The following is a 9839-nucleotide window of genomic DNA, read 5'->3' on the forward strand; positions in this document are numbered from 1 at the left end:
CACTTACTCGTCCTCCGCCTCCTCTTCCACTGCCTTCCTTTTCCTCCTTGGGCTGTGAGATCCAAAATCAAAGATGACCTTCGCGTCGACATCTGCGGGAGGAGGGGAAGGGGATGGAGTCCGGCAACGCTTGGACGAAGAAGAGGCGGTCGCCTTCTTCTTTGCCACCGCGGCCTTTGCCGCCTTCTTCATCGTCGCGGCCCTTGTCTAGCGCGCGGACTCCCCGTGGGCCCCTTGCCATTGTTCAGTCCTGCCGGGCCGGACCGGCTCGCAGAGTCGGCCCGCCGTAGGACACGTCCTCTTCCTGTGGCTGGAGGGATGTCGGCCTCGGCCTTCTCCTCGGTCGACTCCTCGACCACCTCCTCAATAAGGGGAGCCTCGGTGTTGACACCACTGGCCTCCTCGGCAGACCCCACCCACTGGGTGAGCTCCCTCTCCTCCGCGGCCGCATCAGCCTCATCCTCCATGCCGCCAGCGTTACCGGCCTCCATGGCAAGCTGCGCCTCCGCCACCCTGGCAGCGATGTAGTCGATCTCAGACTGGGTGGTGTCCTCGATGAGCAGCGGCTCGTCGTGGTCGTAACCCTCCGACAAGTTGTCAAAGAACTCCTGCACCTCACGTGTCAGGGGCTCGACCCAGGATGGGTCAAGGCCGTGCACGTTGAAGACCGACATCAGGTCGAGGATGGCAGACTCGCACGAGTTGTTGCTCAACAGGAACACACCCAGCGGCAACCCAAACAGGGGCCCCTTGATGACCTTGCTGGCCTTCGCGGCCTTGCCGGTCCTCTCCACCCTGCTGTTGCTGAACACATCAAGCTGAAAAAGCCTCTGGCAGAAATGGGCGTGCCCCATCACCATGGAATTATGCTTCAGGCCGGGGCGGAGCCTCATGATGTCGGCAGCGTTCCTGAAGTCCCAGGTCTGCCTCCCCTTATTATGCAGCGGGGCGATTCAGTGGCGGATGAAGTCTGCCCCAATCATCTCAAGGGTGAGCCTGGCCATGGTGAGGCGATGGATCCTGGTGGTGGCGATCAAGAGCTTCCCGTCATTGGCGTCGATGTTGCTCCAGTCTTCGCCGCGGGTCGGCGGGCTTTGACGAACCCGGCAGAACTCCGGCAGGTTCTTCTCCTCGATCCAGCACCACCGACCCCGCCACTCCTCCCACCTCTCCTTGTGGGCACCCTCCAGATATGTGCCCTTCTATTGGACCCTCGGGATCCAGGAGATGCTTCCGGAAAGGGCATCCCCTGGCTGGAGGCGAGGCTAGAAGTAGTGACGGAAGAGCGTCGTGTTGGGAAGCACCCCGGTGAAGCCCTCACAGAGGTGGGAAAAGAACACCATGCACGCCACGGCGTTCGGCGTGAGATCCAAAAGACGGAAGCCAGAGGTGCGCATGACGTTGTTGAAGAAATCAGAGAAAGGGGGGCAAAGCCCACAAGAGAAGAAATCAACGAAAAAGGGGTAGCGATTTGGGCCGGCCTTGACGCAACCGGCGGGGATGACGCGCGTGGCAGGGTGCCCCATCGTCTCTGCCGCCCACAGATGCCTGAAGAAGTCCTTGAGGTGAACTACATTGACCATCGACGGGGAGAAATAGGTGAACTGCGCCCGCCACACCGCCGCCTCGTTCTCCGGCGCCTCCCTCTCCATGACATCCTTGGCCGCCCCCTTACCCTTGCCAGTCTTGGGCGCCATGGCGGCTGGGAGGAGGCAGAGGATTGAAAGTAATGGGGGCGCAACAACGACGAGCAAGAGTGAGAGCTTGAGGAAGAAGAAGATAGAGACGGCGGTTTTGAGATTGGAGAAGGCACAGAGGGTAAATGAGCAGCACGCTCGCGGTTATTCCTTTTTATGGGGAAGGCGCGGGCTGCCTCTTTACCATTTACTGCGACGTGATGCCTGCATGCACCAGGCGCCCCACGCATGCCCCCCACATCACGCACAACCCCCCCCCCCCCCCCCCGCACGTCGCACATTCAATGCGAGTAGTGGGGAAGCGCAGTGGACGAAGGAATTACTGTGGTAAAAATCGACCCCGCCTGCCCGCGCACCGTTCTGGGCCTAGCCCAACAACGTGTCGCACTTATGTGAAGCCCAGGCCCGGGGGCTCCTGTCGGTGTACAGAAGTAGGGCCTCTACTTTGTACCCCCTTACTTGTGCACGGGCAGTCAGAGCCGCCCCCACGGCCACACTTAGCAGGGCAAGGGAGGGAAGCCAAAGCCACGAGACAATCAAGCAATGTCAAGACAGAAACACAAGGAGCAGAGAGGGCGAGTTAGACTCCCACGGCAAGACCCTTGCCGGGGAAGCCTCCCCAGCCCTGACAAGAGCCTTGCCGAGGCAACTTACCCGACGCCAGCAAAGCGCGCCACCCTTGAGCCCAAGGGTTCCAACGCCACCAACCACATTGGAGCCAAGGCTCAGGAGTCACCTCCATGGTGGCATGCAGATGTTCGTGAAGATCATGAACACACCAGATCAGATGAGGACCAGAAGACGACGAACCTCGGCAAGATCCTTGCCAAGGAAATCCATGAGACCTCCGGCAAGATCCTTGCCGGGGATGACCGTGATGCCGCGGCAAGACCCTTGCCGGGGCCCCGACAAGACCCTTGCCGAGGACATCAGCAGGGCCGCGGCCAGGCCCGCACCCGCCAAGGCTCCACCACAGTTCCCATGCAGCTGCCAGCCCAGCCAGCCAGGTGAGCACGTGCGTGGTGACGTGTGGCCCCGAGGCCAACTCAGCAAGCACCTGCATGGTGGCATCAAATCTTCGTGAAGGTGTTGCCACTGCGCCAGCTCAGCAGCCTACCAGCCTACATGGCACTATGCACCGTGCTGGCTTGGACGCGTGTCGAAGCGAGGCGAAGCGGCAACAGCTAGAAGGGCACATCGGCAGCGCATTAAATGTGTTTGTCCGACGCTGCCATAGGATAGACTCAGCCACTGTATGCACTTTCCACATCCTGTGTGCCACTGTGGCGTCCCTTTTTTCCTATAAAAGGAAGCCTGAGGCGTACTGGAGAGGGATTCAACTCTTTTGAGCAAGTCAAGCACCGTAGCTAGCTCAAGAACACTTCTATATACACCAAAGGAGGACTAGGGTATTACGCATCCTCGCGGCCCGAACCTGGGTAAATGATCTGTGTGATGGCTCTTAGACCCGCTCTTTCCACAACCCCGCGCCCGCCGACCATAGTAGGGATTCCAGTGATCCCATAGGTGTCGTTCACCACTGACACAAGTTTAACCCAAGTATCCGAATGTGTAAAACTGTCTTACACCCGTTGTATGCAAACATAGAGTCTATCACACCTGATCATCACGAGGTGCTTCGAAACGATGAACTTTCGCAATGGTGCATACTTAGGAAGAACACATTTTATCTTGAAATTTAGTGAAGGGATCGTCTTATAATGCTACGGTCGTCCTAAGCAAATTATGATGCATAAAAATATAAACGTCACATGCAATCAAAATATGTGACATGATATGGCTATTAGCAAAATATGATGCATAAAAATATAAATGTCACATGCAATCAAAATACTTTTGTGATACCCCTGATGGGGAACGAAGTATGAAAATCAAAAACATTCCTACGAAACACCCAAGATCCAATCTAGGGGATGTATAGCAACGAGAGAGGAGTGTGTCCATATACCCTTGTAGACCAAAAGTGTTAGCGTCGTAACGCGGTTGATGTAGTCGTACTCGTCGCGATCCAATCACGATCCAATCTGATCTAGTGTCGTACAGACGAAACCTTCGAGTTCGGCACACGTACGGCTCAGCGGTGTCCTCTCCTTCTTGATACAACAAGCGAGGGAGAGGAGGTAGATGAGATCTGAACTAACCTGACGGTGTGGTGGTGCTGGTGGCAGCGGAATTCTGGCAGGGCTTCGCCAAGTGCTCACGGAACATGGAGAAGGAGTAACGGGAGGGAGACGGGGCAAGCGCGAAAGGGTTGGATGCCCCCTGTGCCTCCTCACTATATATAGGGGTGAGGAAGGGGCGTGGCTGCCCTATCCCCCTTCCCAAGGCATGGGCGGCGGCCAAGGTGGGACGAGTGCCCTCCAAGCCAAGTGGAGGCCCTCCCCCTTAGGGTTTCCCCTCCCCATGCGCATGGGACTTGTAGGGGCTGGTGCCCCTGGCATTAAGGCCAAGCCCCCCTATAGCTCATGCTACTGTATGGACGTGGTGGAACCCTCCAAGGACCCTCATACCCCTCCAGAACCCTCTGGAACCTTCCGGTAGCTTCCCGGTACAATACCGAAAAAATAGGCTTTTTATCGGAACCCCGACAACTACTTTCCATATATAAATCTTTACTTCCGGACCATTTCGGAGCTCCTCATGATGTCTGAGATCCCATCCGGGACTCCGAACAACCTTCGGACTTTCCACTATTAATATCTCAATACTACCCTGGTGCTACCGAACGTTAAGTGTGTGACCCTACGGGTTTGAGAATCATGCAGACATGACCTAGACTCCTCTCCGGTCAATAACCAATAGCGGGACCTAGATGCCCATATTGACTCCTACATATTCAATGAAGATCTTTATCAGTTAAACCACGATGTCAAGGATTCAGTCAATCCCCTATGCAATTCCCTTTGTCCGGCGATATGTTACTTGCTCGAGATTCAATCGTCGATATGTCCATACCTAGTTCAATCTCGTTAGCGCCAAGTCTATTTACTCATTCTATAATACAAGATACTGTGACTAAACTCATTAGTCACATGAAGCTTCTTATGATGTTGTATTACCGAGAGGGCTCAGAGATATCTCTCCTTCACACGGAGCGACGAATCTCAATCTCGATCCATGCAACCCAACATACACCATCAGAGATACCTGTAGAGCACATTTATGATCACCTAGTTACGAAGTGACATTTGATAGCACACAAGGCATTCCTCTTGTATCCAGGAGTAGCATGATGTCATGGTCAAAGGAACAGATACTTGACATGAAGAAAGCTATAGCAAATAACTAAACAATCTGATGCTAAGCTCACGGTTGGGTCTGTCCATCACATCATTATCCCAATGATGTGATCCCATTATCAAATGACAACTCGTGTCTATGATTAGGAAACCATAACCATCTTTGATCAACGAGCTAGTGAGTAGAGGCTTACTAGGGACACGGTGTAGTTTATGTATTCACACATGTATAAGTTTCCGGTTAATACAATTCTAACATGAATAATAAACATTTATCATTAACGAGAAATATGATAATAACTAATTTATTATTGCCACTATGGCATATTTCCAATAGACTTGTGGCTCTCTTAGACTAGGCTTTTGGGTGTGCCAACTATCGACATTAGCTTCTTATGTTAAACCGCCACAGTGTAGGCAGTTTCTTTCAGAAAACTGCCTTGGAAATATGAGTTCTTTGATTTGGTTTCTTTGTCGAAATTTTAGTTAACTCGGGTTTCCTCGTAAATCCATCTCATATATTATTATTTTTAAACACAGTACAATGGTTGATTTTTAAAACACGCTCTCTCTCTCTCTCTCATTCCTATGAATGCACACACATGCATACACTATCCCTATGAGCTCCTCCGAGATACTGAACCAAGACAACATTTTGAGATTGACAAAGTCGTTACATATGCTTTGTAGTCAATGGAAACGACTCCTCCCATTAAAAGAACATTGCTGAAAAGCCTATGTCGGTGAGGGAGTCCTGGACTAGGGGGTGTCCGGATGGCCGAACTATCATCATCGGCCGGACTCCAAGACTATGAAGATACAAGATTGAAGACATCGTCCCGTGTCCGGATGGGACTTTCCTTGGCGTGGAAGGCAAGCTTGGCGATACGGATATGTAGATCTCCTACCATTGTAACCGACTCTGTGTAACCCTAGCCCTCTCTGATGTCTATATAAACCGGATGGTTTTAGTCCGTAGGACGAACAACAATCATACCATAGGCTAGATTTTAGGGTTTAGCCTCCTTGATCTCGTGGTAGATCTACTCTTGTAATACCCACATCATCAATATTAATCAAGCAGGACATAGGGTTTTACCTCCATCAAGAGGGCCCGAACCTGGGTAAAACATCGTGTCCCTTGTCTCCTATTACCATCCGCCTAGACGCACAGTTCGGGACCCCCTACCCGAGATCCGCCGGTTTTGACACCGACATTGGTGCTTTCATTGAGAGTTCCTCTCTGCCGTCGCAATCAGGAGGGATGCCTTTTCCCGTCTTTAAATACGGCGCCGTCGCCAAGGGAGATTTGGCCACTGGCCAAACTATCCGGCTAGGTGGTTTTCTTATGACCGCCTGTTCGGCCACCGCTCCGACAATGACCTCTCAGGTCATCAAAAGCGATCTTCACGTCGACTCGGAATTCGCCAAGCAGCTAGATCCGATGGAGCTCTCCTCCGTTAATGAGCTCTTGGATCGCATCGCCACCCTGGAAGTCGCTATAGACTATGATCAGATTGGGCTTAAAATTGATCTGAGAGAAATTAACTCTCCCCAGGCTACCCACCACGTTGTTGTGGTAGAGGAACAACGCGGCGACTCTTCTTCTATGTTAAAGACCAGTTATGTCCGGATTCCCGATCCCTCCATGCCGGATTCCCGCGGAGGGACGGACGTCAATCAAATACTGAACCTAAAGTTAGGCATCGGACTAGATTTGTTGGATAACATCCAGCAATCCAAGCTTCCAAATCCGGAAACTTCTCGGCCTTTGAGCCTCAGATTGGGCGGGGTTCCGAATTTAATTCCGCCCGCCCACCCAAACATAAGCGATCTATCTCAAATACGGCAAGAGCCCGATGAAACAGTACATCATTACTGGGCCAGATTCCTCCTGGTTATGGACAGGATACAGGACTGCCGTGAGGAAAGCGCAATCTCAATTTTCTGCAATAATTGCACGGACAAGAGAATCATGAACGCCATAAGTCATCGCGAAGTTACACGCTTCGCCGACCTGGCGACCATAGTACAAAAATACTGTGCGATGGAGAGTGCATGGAAAACCGAAACCAGGTTTTGGGACAATCCGGCCCTGAACATAACCCTAGTTCGAAATAAAAGGGTGCGTCATACTCAAGCACCTGGGTCAAAAACCAAAAAGCAAAAAACCCCTAAAGGGCACGGAACCGTACTGGAGGGATGGCTCAACGGACCCTGTAAAATCCATAGTACAGAGGGCGCCACTCCAACACATAGCCTTCGAGCATGTTGGATACTACGGCAGGTGGCCAAAAGTGGCGAAGGTTTTCTAGCCCCGGGTAACCAGCCCAACAGTACCAGTACGGTATTAACAGTCTTCGAGACTTCCGCATCAAATAATATGCGGAAACGAACAATCCGTAGCCTCGCCGAAGTCTACCAAGTAGCAACAACAAATCCATGGAGCGACACGGCTATCACCTTCAATGCCAGCGACGAACCTAAATTCCGAACAGCCCGAGCACCAGCCGCATTGGTCCTCAGTCCGATAATGGACGGCTTTCGTCTTACCAAGGTACTCATGGATGGCGGTAGCGGATTAAACCTCATCTACGAGGAAACCCTCCAAAAAATGGAAATAGACTGGAGCCGCATTGAGCGAAGCAACACAACCTTTAGAGGAATAATCCCTAGTCGGGAAGTACGCTGCACAGGAAAAATCACACTAGATGTAGTGTTCGGCTCACCGGACAATTACAGGTCTGAGGAGGTCACGTTCCAAGTGGCCCCATTCGGCAGCGGATATCACGCCTTGTTAGGGCGAGAGGCATTCACAATTTTCCAAGCTATACCCCATTACGGGTACATGAAGCTTAAAATGCCCGGGCCCAATGGAATCATCAATCTTGTCAGTGATCCAGATATAGCACTCCGCGCTGAAAATAAGACAGCCGCACTAGCCCTAGAGGCACTATCCGAAGCCCTAGCGGCAGAGGAACTCACTGCGCTGTGCTCCACGGTGAATAGGGATGATGTGATACTCGATAAGAGATCTAAGTCCACCTCTTTTAAACCAGCAGACGAAATAGTCAAATTCCAGTTCCATCCAACGGACCCCACAAAGACGGCCTCCATTGGGGCACAATTAAACCCTGATGTAGAAGCCGCACTACGAGAATTCCTTCGGGAAAATTGGGACATTTTTGCCTGGCACCCTTTAGATATGCCAAGAATCCCACGCAGGCTGGCAGAACACAGCCTAAATATCCTAAAAGGATTCAAGCCAGTCAAACAGGCTCTTCGGCGATTTTCCGAACCCAAAAGATAGGCAATGGGAGAGGAGCTAGCCAAACTCTTAGAAGCCGGATTCATCAGAGATATAAAACATCCGGACTGGCTAGCAAACCTGGTAATGGTACCAAAAAAGGACAAATCCAGGCGCCTTTGTGTCGATTTCAAAGACCTTAACAAGGCCTGTCCAAAGGATCATTTCCCCCTCCCCCGCATCGACCAAATCATCGATGCTACCGCAGGGCACGATTCATTGTGCTTCCTCGACGCATACTCCGGATACCATCAAATCAAGATGGCGGAAACAGACCAGGCCGCAACGGCATTCATTACTCCATACGGACCATTCTGCTTCAACACAATGCCCTTCGGACTCAAAAACGCCGGCGCAACATATCAGCGCATGATTCAGACATGTCTGGCTACCCAGATAGGCAAAACAGTGGAGGCATACGTAGACGATGTGGTCGTTAAGACCAAACACGTCGAAACTCTAGTAGACGATTTGAGGCTTACATTCGACAACCTCCGAGCATATGACATTAAGCTCAACCCGGAAAAATGTGTTTTCGGCGTACCAGCCGGAAAGCTCTTGGGCTTCATTGTATCCGGTAGAGGAATTGAAGCAAACCCAGCCAAGATCCGAGCTCTGTCACAATTGGATATCCCAAAAGACCTCAAACAAATACAAAAACTAACTGGATGCGTGGCGGCTCTAAGCCGCTTCATCTCCCGTTTGGGAGAAAAGGCACTGCCCCTCTATCGCCTCCTCCGGCGCACCGAACACTTCGAATGGACGGATGCTGCCACGGCCGGACTCGAAGAAATTAAGGCCATATTGGCAACAAATCCGGTCCTGGCCGCGCCCAACCTGGGCGAACCGATGTTATTATATATCGCGGCAACACATCAAGTTGTCAGCGCGGTACTCGTCGTCGAACGAGAAACAGAAGGGCACAAATTCCCTCTTCAAAAACCAGTGTACTACGTATCCACTGTCTTAACTCCATGCAAGTCCCGGTACCCACATTATCAAAAGATAGCGTACGCGGTGTTCATGGCATCCCGGAAGCTGCGACACTACTTTCAAGAGTGTTCCATAACAGTGGCCTCCGAAGTACCTCTCAACGACATTATAAACAACCGCGACGCGACGGGCAGGATTGCAAAATGGGCCATTGAGCTCTTACCATTTGACATAACCTACAAACCACGGCGAGCTATAAAGTCGCAAGTTTTGGCTGACTTCATCGCCGAATGGACCGAAGCCGAACTCCCTAAAGAGTATGGCGCATACTCCAATTGGATCATGCATTTCGACGGCTCCAAAATGTTGGCCGGCTTGGGGGCTGGCGTCGTCTTGACGTCCCCAACCGGAGACACAGTCCAATACGTACTTCAAATAATGTACACGGACTCCAACAACGCAGCCGAATACGAGGCCCTTCTACATGGTCTCCGGATGGCAATCTCCATGGGTATTCAACGCCTAGAGGTGCGCGGGGATTCAAACCTCGCAATATCCCAAGTAAATGGAGACTTTGACGCCAAGGATCCGAAAATGGCAGCCTACCGTAACGCCGTCCTAAAAATGTCAGCTCGGTTCGAA

The sequence above is a fragment of the Triticum aestivum genome, chromosome 4B (assembly GCF_018294505.1).
Source record: "Triticum aestivum cultivar Chinese Spring chromosome 4B, IWGSC CS RefSeq v2.1, whole genome shotgun sequence".
Lineage (NCBI taxonomy): Eukaryota > Viridiplantae > Streptophyta > Magnoliopsida > Poales > Poaceae > Triticum > Triticum aestivum.